Here is a 12,909-nt window from a genome sequence, read left to right as displayed (position 1 = left end):
GTCTTTTTCTTCTTAGTACATTTGAAAAAAAGTTCCCCTTTCCCACTCCTAGCAGCAAGCATGCGGTTGTCTCTTGGATACTGTACAGCGCCAATGACCTTGGATGCCACAGTGCTGATTCCATGAGGATTCCGCTCTAAGCCTGGGCAAGAGTGACTTGCATTCTTATCTGAGTGTTGGCCTGTGGTTCTGAGCAAGTGCGGCACAAACGAAGAAAAAGGGAAGGGAAGATGTCATGAAATAGAAGTGAGTTGAGAACTACCGTGTAGAGATATAGGATGGTCCATAAACAAATACATAATAGCCATGAGTCCAAATTCAGGCCCACAGAATGCGGTCCTTGGCTGGGTCAGCACTGGATATTTTTGCAGGGGTGTCCAACCCATGGGCCACATGAGTCCCAGGATGGCTGTGAATGTGGCCCAACACAAAATTGCAAATTTACTTAAAACATTATGAGACATTTTGTGATGACGTGTTGCAATGTATTTAGTGTGTGGCCCAAAACAACTCTTCTTCTTCCAGTGTGGCACACAGATGCCCAAAGGTTGGACACCCCTGAGTTCTATGGCACCATTCAAAGCAAAATCTCCATGTGGCGTTAGTAAGTGCTCCACCAAACGTGCTCCTGAGGTCAAACAGCTTTAGGAACTGCTTCATTATTACAGTGTCTCTAATATGCATTGTGATCTCCAAAGGGGAGCTATATTACACTGTGTGCCAAACTTACTTGACCACAGATTTTTTAGGGTGGGGGGCGTCTTCTCTCTCTCTTTGGGAATGCTGATTTGAAGGCCTGATAGAGATTCACCCAACCTGGCGAATCCCTGGAAACGTTTTCAGGCGTATGGTGACAGTCACTATTCTGATATGGACTGTTCTGTTTTAAAAGCAGAGAAGAACAATAATCCAGGCCCCGTGGCCTGAGGCCTTTATAACCAGTTGATTAGCTCCTTGAATGGGTCCTACTAGGTCTCCAGAGAGCACATTATTGCTTCTAAAGAGAGAAGTGACAACGAAGCAGATTATAATCCAGAAGAAGCAAATAATGAAACTGTAAAAATGATAGATTCTTCTTTGGTATAAGGCGAAGAGGTTAATATTCACTTCTAAAGCATCGTTCGCTATATAAAGGATATGTTTAGTAGTTGACATAAACTGGAAACAGACATCATACTTCCACTGATTGGGCTATCCTTCGCTGTGGCTGAATGAACTCTCTAGGAACCTATTGTGCTTTCTTCAAAGATGTTAAATCCAGTGGAATTGACTAAAACAATTAGTCTCTGATCGTAAAAGAATTTCCACCTTGGAATCAGCAAACCAGATCCAGTCCAGGTTGTATACTATTGAGACACTATTTATATTGGAAACCAATATGAACTGTGGATATGCAAGGACAATGTATACGTGCACGCGGCGAAGTACCTATATGTAGTTAAAGATGGAGATTACTGACTGATTAGATGTTAACAAGTTCAGTGAATAGAATGTAAAACAAAAAATTAGGAGGAAAATGAGAGCACGACACAGAAATTTCTCTATTTTTGTTTCAATATTTCTCTGCCCTCCACTTCATAATTGCAGAGTCACCAGAAAGCATCACCTCATCACAAACACACCCACACACACAGGACAAAGCCCTGAAGATTCCCTGGCAGGCATTTCTCCTCCTGATTCAGTACATACGCTAAAAAAGTTGCTAAAGGTGAGCTGGTTTTAGCTGCGTAGGGTGGTGGGAAAGAGAAGAGAAGAGCGAGCTGGGAAGTATGGCAGTGAGTGTGCAGGCGAGAGAAGAAATGAGGCTGGGAGAGTGGGGAAAAGCCACAGTTTGAAGGCTGTTGAGTGAAGGAACACGACGATTGACAGGTGAGAAGGCACGTTCTGAAAGGTTAAAGCACTCACGCCTGCTGACATAGCTTTGTGTCATAGCGAGGATTTGTACCCAACTCATGGTTGCTTTTCTACTTCCATCTCTGTCTCATGTCCTGTTGTTATAAAGGTCAAATCAGATATTAGGGTACAAATCACAATGCCAGCGGAAGGGATGAATAGAATAAAAATGCCCTTCCACAATCCTTGAATGATAAAAAGCCTGCGTTTCTAGGCAGTCAGTGGTTCTCAAACGTTGGCATGTATCACCTGAAGGGCTTACAAAACACAGCTTGGGACAACCCTGAGAATTTGCATCCCTAATGAGTTCCCAGATGACGCTGATGTTGCTGGTTGGGAGCACATTTTGAGGTACCTACCCTAGCCGGGAATTGAACGGGCAACTTTTCGGTTCCCAGGCCAGCACTCAACCCACTGAGCCATACCAGCCAGAGCTCTTTACTCTGTCTTGATCATAGTAGGTTTCTCTCCCTCTCCAACAAGATTGTAAATTCCTTGATGGCAGGGGCCACAATTTATTCTTGCATGTAGTCCTCGCAGTGCCAAACACAGTGCATCTTAGGAAATGTTTAAGAAATGTTTGTGCAATAAAATTCTGGATCTAAGAAATATGTTTGTTATACAAATTGTACACATATTAACCTTTCTAGAGATTTTTACGGTTTGTTCACTGATGGCAATATGTTAAGACCAAGTGAGTGTCTTCCTAATGATATCCGTTGGAGCAATGTTGAGGGGAGATCGTCTGAATAAACGCCTGTTGAATGGCACTTAAACCACACCAGGTTGGCCTCTCCTAGCCTTGCTGTTCCTCCAACTCCTAGGGACAGCTTTGCTCATTCCCTTTCTGCTTCCAGGGGCCAGAAGTTTAAAGTTGGGCTGATCCGAACACATGATCGTCATTTTGTGATCGCGGAAGATGAAACATTGCAACAGGAAGGCTCATTGAAGATTCACATGAACTCGTCCAAAGATAAAGTACTAGATGAGTACCTCTCCCTGTTGTCATTACCCAATCTGATCATTTTAAGGGGAAAATTCTTCCTGCCTCCAGTACTGTTAGGGTAATAGGGAGCTACAGCAAGAGATGGGCCCAGGTGAGGTTAACCACCACCAGGGGGCGCTTATAACGCTCTCTCGAGTCAACACCAATTACTGCAGGTAGATGGCAGCAACAGTCTACCGAAGGCTTTGGTTTTAAGCACCAGAAGGGAGAAGGGCGGGGGGTGAGGGGGAAGGCTTCCCCTTTGTTTGCTCTGAAACCTGGCGTCTCTCTGGCCAGTGGACTGAAAGCCTCCTGCATCCAAAACTACAATAGCCTCCGGGCAAACGTGTGGAAGCTAGGAGTTGACGAAAAGCTGAATCCAGTGCAAATCAGGCAGTGGGCTCTGTCTCATAAAAAGAGCAGTTTGGGCAGGGGAGCCTAACCCTAGGCACCTAGTCCAGCAATTTCTAGCTTTAATCCATTTAGACCCGAACCTGTAAACTCATGTGGAAGTTTTTTTATTGGCTCCTGGTGATGTCACGCGAGGCTGGGAGAACTGGTTTTCTATGTGTGGGGCTTCTTTATTCCCTGAAACATCTTCTAGAAAACAAGCCCTGAGGCCTTTCACCCGGGCCGAGCCAGGGCCTCCGGTTGTAACCGGATACTAAGCCTTTCCCAAACACTTTATAAACAACAACCCCTCACCCCAGAAGTAGAAACATAAAGTGGGCGCAAGGAAAATAAACTCTGCAGCGGCGGTGCTCACCTTGGCGGCATGCGGAAATCACCTGAGAGTTTCAACCTGCCCACACGGATGCCAGGCCCCACCCCAGACATTCTGAGTCACTGGTTTGGATGCAGCCCGGGCAGCTGGGGATTTTGAAAGATCCCCACGCGATTCCAACGTGCAGCCAAGACTGGGAACCATTGTTAGAAACGCAGCCTTTGCTCCTGTGTTAAGTAAATTCTCACACCCACTAACTACAAGCACCCCTCGTTTTATTGCGCCTCGCTATATTGTGCTGCATAGGTATTGCGGTTACCCCCACCCCCAAACTGAAGGCACGACCCTCCCCACCGGCAAGAACATTAGAGCTTGTTTATTGTGATACTTGCTTTATTACGGTGGTCTAGAACCGAACCCGCTCTGAGGTATGCCTGTAGTTTAGATTCCTTATGCCTTAAGCAAATTTAAAATAAAACCCAACAATAAGAAAAAGCACAGGGTCAGAGGATTAGGAACCTGATTAATATCGAACATAAAGCAAAATCAGACTCTGGATGGTGTGGCTCACTTGGTTGGGTGTCTGGTTCAATTTCCGGAAAAGGCACATGCCTGGGTTGTGAGCCGGTGCCCTGTAGGGGGCGCATAAGAGGCAACAGAATGCTGTTTCTCTTGCATAGGAATGTTTGTCTCCCTCTTTCACTCCCTTCCCCTCTCTCTAAAAATAAATAAATATAATCTTTTTAAAAAGCAAATTCAGCGTTTTTTCCTCACTGTTGAATTGCTACCATTCAGTTTTCCCGAAGAATACCAGCCTGCTATTTCCTTCATCCACTTCTGAATGAAGCAATTTCTGAATTGCTGACCTTCAAATACTTCCGGGTCGTGTAAAATGAAGCCATACGGGACTTTGAGTGACCTGCCAATTTGTTGGCATCAAATCCCTTTAAACCTCTGTAGTTGACAGTGGAGACTCGAGTGTTTTCTTATGCTGCCTAACCTCTGGACTGGAAGGCTTCCAACACAATTTAGGTCAAGTCTTTTGAAAGGCAATACAACAGAGCCACCAAAGTAGGCAGCGACTTCCGGCAGCCCTACGAAACCTCATTTCCACAGCCAAAAAATGGCCATCTAACCCTTTAGGATGACGGTTACATTTTTGAACATGCTGTAAGTCCCACAGCTCCTGTGGGCAGTTGGTTAGACTAACCAGCTCTCAGGGTAGGCAGCGCTCGCTGGAGGCGCATAGTGTGGTTGTGAGGGTGTGGTAGAAGGACCAAAGCCTTGGAGCCTATGTGACAACTTGGCCTCACCACTGTCTCACAGTACTGTCATCTTAGGCATGTTCATCACCGTCTCTGAGCTTCAGTTTGCTCATCTCTACTAGAAAGGAGTAATAGCCATTTCCGGCGTGTTTTCTGAAGTAAATAGGATAAAATTGTGATGTGCTGGTAAATGTTTAACAGCTGGGGTGCTTTTTTGGGGGGGAACACCTCCATTTGTAGTGTTTTCCAATTTCCGTGGTGTAAATACTCCCACCATGGCTGATCCCAATGTGGTGTCACCGACTGTGGCGCTGGGAAGAGATGTGCACCACCTGGGGTACAACATCCTATAGTGATAGTCCCCCCCTACAGTGTAGCAGATACTCACAAAAGATTACACTCACATGGTCCCTTCCCCCAATAGGAACATTTATGTTGACGGGGGGCTGGTTACCATTTTTAAAGCATTTAACCTACATGATCTCATTCCATTTCTGGGGCAACACTGTGAAATGGGCAGGGTGGGTATTATTTCTGTTTTACAGATGAGAAGCCTAACGCTCAGAGACACTGGAACGGATTACTCAAGGCCATGCAGTGAGCAATCTATAAAATGGGTGTAATCAGCAGAAAAATCCCCCCCACCAAGATGTGCACATCCTCACCCCTGAAACCTGCAAATATGTAGCTGACACAGCAAAAGGGTGGGAATTAAGCTGCTAGTCAGGTGACCTTAAGAGAGGTAGAGCGCTGAATCATCCAGGTGGGACCAATGTAATCACAAGGGCCCTTACAAGTCAAAGAGGCAGAGAGGAGAACCAGAGGGAAATGTAGTATTGTTGGTTTACGGATGCGGTGACAAGCCAAGGAATGCGAGAGGCTTCTAGAAACAGCAAAAGGCAAGAAAGCAGACCCATCCCTAGAGCCTCTGGAAGGGGACGCAGCCCTCCATTACCTTGATTTTGGCCCTGTGAGACCTGTGTGAGACTTCTGACCTCCAAAACTGTAAGATACCATATTAATGTCCCTTAAATTGCTAATTTGTGTAATTGCTACAGCAGGGATAGGAGAGTAATACAAAGTTGGGCCTCCTCATTCCTCAAGTCTCAGCTCAAATTCCCCCTCCTGGGGGAGCCTTTTTTTTTTTCTTGCCCTTTTTGTAGGCCTTTGCTTTCTTCCCTGAGTTGCCATAAAACCTGGCTTTCAGGTTTTACTTACCAATGCTTATAATTCTTGGTGTTCCTGTTCACTTTCTTCCTAATTCCTAAGGGCAAGGTAGTATTTCGTCACTTTTGCATCATTTGCTGCCAACATGGGTCCTTCCCCCAGACCAAAGCATAATAACTAGATTGAGAATGTATGAATAAACCAGGGAATGAGTGCTGGACCTCTAATGTTAGCAACAGCGCCGCACTTATCACCACCTGGACCCGTGCTGCTGAGCTGCATGAAAAATCGTCAGTGCCGCAGGACAATGGAAAGTGCGTCTCAGAAGGCTGGATCTACCCAGCACCCTCTTCCTGCAGTACAGTCTGCCTTTCATGCCACTGGCTCCCAGAAGTAGCCTTCCCCCCAGACCAGCCCCTTTCACAGAGGAAGGGGAGTTCTGGCTCAAGACGGAAGAGAAACAGGCATGATGAATGGGTTCCAGGAGCCCCTGACTCCAACGCTGCCATCTTTGTCTCAGCAAAGCTCGTAATTGGATTTGGGCCTTTAGGCCAGTCACTTAGTTACTCTGTTCTCATTTATCAAATGTAAAGAATCCCAGTTCTGTGCTCTGCTTACTTTCAAGGCTTCTGAAAAAGAAAGGAAAGATGCATGCACGGGGCCTTTGCTAACCCAGTGAGAGCAGATGTGACCACGTGATAAGAAGAGCAAGGGCTACGTAGGAAAGTTCACATTCTCATGGGAAGTGAAAGTGAACCGCGTCACTTTCTATCATGTGACAGCTGTGGGGCCCTGAGAAAATTACTGAGGCTCTGTTTCCTCTGTGTGAGATAGGGACAATAACCCTCCTACTTACTGATCACTTCCAGTGTGTCTGACCCCTTCCCAGCCCTACACCATTATTCTTATTTAACGGGTAGACAGCTTGTCAGTGTCAGACTTGGGACTGGCCACAGAATGTGCAAACCCAGTGCTCTCCTTCAAAAAAGACTAGAATTCCACCAAAGGGTCACCGGTTCGATTCCTAGTCAGGACACATGCCTGGGTTGCAGGCCAGGTCCCCTGTACAGGGTGCGTGAAAGGCAAGCACACACTGATGTTTCTGACCCTCTCTTTTTCCTTCCCTTCCCCTCTCTCTAAAAATAAATAACTGAAATCTTTAAAAAAATACGAAAAGACTAGAACTCCGAGGTGGTGGCAGCAGAGCATTAAACACGCACGGGGACCCCCCCTGAGGGCGGCCCCTATGTGACTACACAGTCTGCACACCCCTGAGGCCAGCCCTGGCCAGTGTGACGCCAGAGCCTTCTATCTTAAGATCTGTTCTAGGATGTCTGTCCCCTAAGACTGCCATAAGGATGGAAATGAGTCTGCTGCATTCTTAGCAGAGGGAACAGCTGGAATGGTCTGGACGTGGAGGCATGGAGAGGAATATGCATAAAGAATGATTAAGCCCTGTGGCTGCAGCGTTGGTTACTCGGAGGAAGAAGTGCACTGCTAGATAGTCCAAAACTGTGGCGCTGGGAAGGCCACCCAGAGGCCCTTGTACTTTCTGCTGCTGCCGGTGGGGAGAGCTGGAAGGCTGAGAAGCACGAGGTAATGAAGAAACAGGCCAGGGAACTGACTCCCAAGGGCAGTGTGGAGCAGGGCAGACGAGGGCAAGCCCACCGGCTAAAAGACGGGGCACTAGAGGGGCGCAGCGATGAGGGGCTCTTGGAGCAGAGGCAGGGGAAAGGGGGAGAAGTGGACGACAGCGAAGCCAGTCCAAATGAGGCGGAGTTACAATCTGGATGTAGGGGAGGGGGGAAAGGAAAAGCTTCTGATGCCCGGTGGCCTGGCCTTTTGTTTGGGGGACGTCTGGCCTGTCTTGTGGTTTTATCACAAAGTGTACAATTGGGCACAGAGCAAACAGGATACATTTCTTCAGGAAGTAGAAACTCTTTGAGAGAAAAAAAAACGATTTAATCTCCGAAAAAATCAGCTGTTACTGGCTAGAAACTCAGTCACTTCTCAATTTGGGTCTTCCCCTGCCCCAAATGTTCACTTCCAATTTTTAGAGGTATTATTAGTTCTTTATATTCCTTGCATCACTATCATATAGTAATAATTGTAAATTTTCAGAGAAAACCAACTATGCACTTACAATGAAACAAAACAAGAAAAAGAAAAAACATCTCCCAAATCTCTCCCAGATTCTTCTCACAAACTTGGAAGGGGCGCGAGGAGTGGGGCACCTCACGCCTGATTGCCCGGATTGAAATCTGCTGACACCGTGGTGGTGAGGTTGGCTGAAGCCTCACTGCTGTTCCAGAGGCCTGGAAAGAAGGACTTGTGGGTTCTTCCTTCCACATGGGCTGCTGATACGCAGTCTCTGATGGGGAAGGCGAGCTGAGCAAAGCCACAGGACAGAGGGGAGGCGGAGCCACATCTGCACCTGTTTTGGAAGAGGAGCTCTGCGGAATAGTAGGAGTCTCCTTACTTTTCATAACTCAGGGCTGGGACCCTGCTGCCCCAGTGTAGCCCTTGGGTGAGCTCTCAACTAGCATCGCTGATGTAGGGCTCATGTGCCTCAGCACTGGAGACACAGAGAGAAGTCAGGCCTGAGCCCACACTGAGGAGACCCAGTCTGGGAGAGAAGACAGGGAACAAACATGTGGGAACTATAGGGACAAATGTCACGGACAGAAAGGCTTTCTGTGGCGCGGGGCTGGAAGGACCGGATTCTGCCTCAGGAGGTCAACAAAAGCATCACACAGTAGGCCACCATTTAAGTAAAATCTGTAAAATAGCTGGGAGACAAGGAACTTTCTGGAAATATCCCGTATCTCATTTGGGATGGTGGTCACACTGGTGTACATGGTTGTCAACAGTCGTGGAATGTAAGTTAAAATGAATGCATTTTGTTTTATGTAAATTAAACATCAGTCAAGGTGACTGCAAAAAGAGTGTGCTAGGGCAGGCGCCGTGTTTTTAGGTTAGCACACTGCCTCGGCACTAAGTGCACTCTCGGTAATTCTCTGCTGAACGGAACTGAGACCGGGAGGGTACAGACCGGTGACGACGCTGATGCTTTATGTGTCCCCAGGAGCCTCCCTTTGCTCAGGGCTCCTCATCCTGCCTTCGGGTGACCATAAGAAGCCTCAAGGGCCCATGCGAGCCTGAGGGAGTTTAGAGAGTTCAGGGGAGTCTTTTTGCTCACTTGTCTTGTCCCGTGCTCTCCCGGTCTGACCACAGGCTTGATTGGCAGATCAGCTCCCAACTTCGAGGGCCTGCTTATCATGTCTGCGGTTCCCACCTCTCTCGGACTTGTCGTCTACAGTCTCTGCTGGGCCCAGCTGTCAGCCACCTCCCCTGACACCCAACCTCTCCCCCTCCTCCACTCCCCTCCCCTTTCCCTTTCCCCCTCCCTCTCTCTCCTGGGCCCCAGGGCCCAGCTGGGCCAGGCTGGCAGGAGCCCCTAGGGAGAGAAATGAGAGTGAGAGACCTGAGACTTGTGAAGCCCTGTGTGTGTGTGTGTGTGTGTGTGTGTGTGTGTGGATCTGGATGGACAGACAACTGAAGTAGTCATCGATTTGTGAAAGGTCTAAGTTTCCCCCTTCAAGGTAGATAAAATACAAGATGCCCAGTTAAACTGGAGTTTCAGATAGTGAATAATTTTAAAATATAAGCATGTCTCATATTGCATGGGATAATTTATACTGCAAGCTATTGGTTCTTTACCTGAAATCTCAGTGTAACTGGGCACTGTGCGTTTTGACTGGGGTGTGATGGGGAACGCTGGGAGAGGGGAGAGGACACAGCATCCCTGTGAGCTGGCGTGTGGCACTGTCGGGACAAGCATGGCCAGGCTATTCCAGGCTTCACCAGAGGCAGCAGAATCAATGCCAGGAATGGCAGAAACGATGGCGATTGTAGGGCAGGTGTGTGAGGCGCCTCTGCTCTGCCTCCAGGGAGGTGTGATTAGCCAGTACTTGAGAGGAAACCGGCAGTCAGCAGACGGAAAAAGGTAACGAGGTAAAGGGGAACGTATACAGCAGGCCCTCTCCCACTCCCACATCCTCTGGGTGACACCTTCTCATCTCCCATGCTATGAGGCTGCATGAGGTAGCCACCTGAGAGTACCCAGAGATCAAGGGCGTGGCCAAGAGGCTGAGAGGGGGGCAAGATGCCACTCCTGCCCTGCCCCCCCTCCAGCCTCACCTGTTTATCCAGGCTTTCCCCATCTGTGACCCTCATTACCCACTTGGATCCCTCCCTTGTCAGAACCCCCACTGCAGGGCTCCACTGGTACTTAATTCTCGAGGTAGGCGGAGGACAAGTCAGTGGAAAGTTACTTTCAAATAAACGGATGGAAGGCTGATGAAACCCCAGGAAACCGCAGCTCCTCCCCTGCTGGGGCCCCATGCCAGAAGTCAACCTGCTAGGCTTGGGACCCATTTCTGGTCTCCCTACCTACCCAGAGACCAGGGGCAGGTCCTTTACCATGTGTCTCATTTCTTTACTTACAGATGGGACGCCAGCTGCCCTATCACAGCCTGACAGGGCTGTCAGGAGGCAAGAATGAGCGAGCAGATGCAAAACAATGGCAACATTTTCAAACGAAGCATCTGTACAAATGTACACTTTTACAGTGCTTCGACCTGCTACAGGTGCTTCTACTTAAAGAAATCCAATATATGAATATTCAGACCCATACACACATCGTGATATGATTCCAAAAGCCGTTTCCCTACATCACTGAAAATGTGATTCAATTCATCAAAATGTAATGTGCTCACATTTTACGGAAAATCCCCTAAGGAATAGCTGCTCTAATTAAGAATGGCTCTTAACTGGGCCTGCAGTGGGCTGGCTGACTAAATTCTGTGTGCTTCGGTTGCATTTTAGAAAGGAGACCTGCTGTGGCCCTGTCTATAATCAGTTTGATTCACAATTATAGGAGCATAGTCTTGATAATAACTGTCCTCCTCTGCCCCTTTAAGAATGCAAGTTCCTTCAATTGCAGGCGAGCAGGAAGTGCCACTGTTTGGCTGTATGTTTCATTTCCTTTCAAAGGTGTATTCTTACTAAAGAAACCCCAAGTCCTATTTCTATTTCTTTTAAGGCATACTCAACTGTGTTTGTGTTGGTTTAATGAAATTACTTGGGCAGGAAAATATACAAATCATATATACATATTTTAGTTTTTAATAGGCTTTACTTTTTAAAACAGTTTCAGGCTCACAGCAAAATCGAGGGGAAGGTACAGAGATCTCCCACATACCCCCTTCCTCTGTACATGCACAGCCTCCCCTACTATCAACACATAATATTTGCTAAAATATAAAAGATGAAAGCAAACCAAAATGACATTTAAAATATAAAGGTATGCATGCTTCTGGGGAAATGTAAGTGGTAGAAGATCCTCCATTCCTCTTCCCCAGAGGAAGCCTCCATTAACAGTTCTTAAAACTCCCTCCTGGAAGTTGTCTCTACACACCTCGCCCTTTTACTGCACAGAGGGCACCATACGATATTCATGAGGGCCTCTTTTTTCCACTTAAGAGTATACTTTGGACATCCTTCCATGGCATGACGAAATCTGCCTGATCTTTTTCTAGCAGCTGCATGATTTCCCACTGTTTGGGTATTCGATCATGTTCTTCACTAATCTCCTAATTCAAGAGACCGTTAGGTTGGGTCTAACTTTTCCTCTTACCTGTGGTGCTATGGGGACAAAGCTGTATCTGTACGTGAATGTAGATGTGGACACATATCTTTGCGTAAGTGTTGAAGGGTTCAGAACAGGCCTCCCCAAGATCTGCCACGTTGGCATGTGAATTATTTTGAGCTGAAGGCAACAGAGCCTTTGAGGGCTCATGGAAAACGTTTACTTCTCCCTTAAAGAATGGAAATTAGGGGCCTTGCCCATAACGGGAGTTATCACTGAAAAATAACTTTTTATGACCTAGCTACAGGACAGGACAAACTTCTACTTACTGAACATCTGCTCTTCTTATCATTCCGCAATGACCTTTGAAGTCCCAGGTGCCTTAGCTCAGAATGCCATATATACCTGATTTGTCCTGTCTCTGAACTTCTCATGTGTGTGGGGTCTCGGACTCCCATGTACGTAGGGTTCCCATATGTGTGTATGTAATTAAATTTGATTATTTTCTCTTGTTAATCTGTCTCATGTAGATTGAATTATTGGGCCAGTGGAAAAGAACCTAGGAGGGTAGAGGAAATTTTCTTCCTCCGCCACGGTGTCCAATATTGCCATAGAGAAGAATTCTAGCAGGGCGACCACTGGATCAAACTGGAAATGCTGTTTTAATTGTGAGAGCCACTGGTACCTCTGAAAAGTCTACACCAGTGTACACTTCCCATAAGGGCACGTGAGAGCTGCCTTCATTCTTCTTTCCATGCATTCTGGCCAATGTCAGACATCACTCAACCTTCCCATTTTGTCAGTCTGAAAGGGGCACAGAGGGCCTCCTTGTGCGGTTTGCACTTGAAAGCCTACTGTCCAGGGACATCTTCCTGCATGAGTCCGGAATCAGGGAGGAGGAGCTCAGAGGCCAGACTTTGGAACCGGATAGAGCTGGATGCAACCCCAGCCCAGCCACTTGCCAGTTGTGATCTCTGCAGCCTCAGTTTTTCCTTCTGTAAAATGGGCATCCTGAGACAGAATTCATGGGGTTATTGAGAGGACCCAGCAAAGCAGTACAAACTGGCTAGCGGTACAAATGTTCGTATGTTTCCCAACAAAGAAAAAAATATATATATATACTAATTTTGACTGACCTAGGCAAAGGTGGCTTAACAGTATCTGGGATTTCACCTTTTCCTTACTTGCTGCCCCTACTTGAGAGAGGAAAGCGCAAATAAAATGC

Source organism: Desmodus rotundus, chromosome X (assembly GCF_022682495.2).
Source record: "Desmodus rotundus isolate HL8 chromosome X, HLdesRot8A.1, whole genome shotgun sequence".
NCBI classification, from domain to species: Eukaryota; Metazoa; Chordata; class Mammalia; order Chiroptera; family Phyllostomidae; genus Desmodus; species Desmodus rotundus.
The sequence above is the reverse complement of the archived record's forward strand: the minus strand, read 5'-3'. Positions refer to the sequence as shown.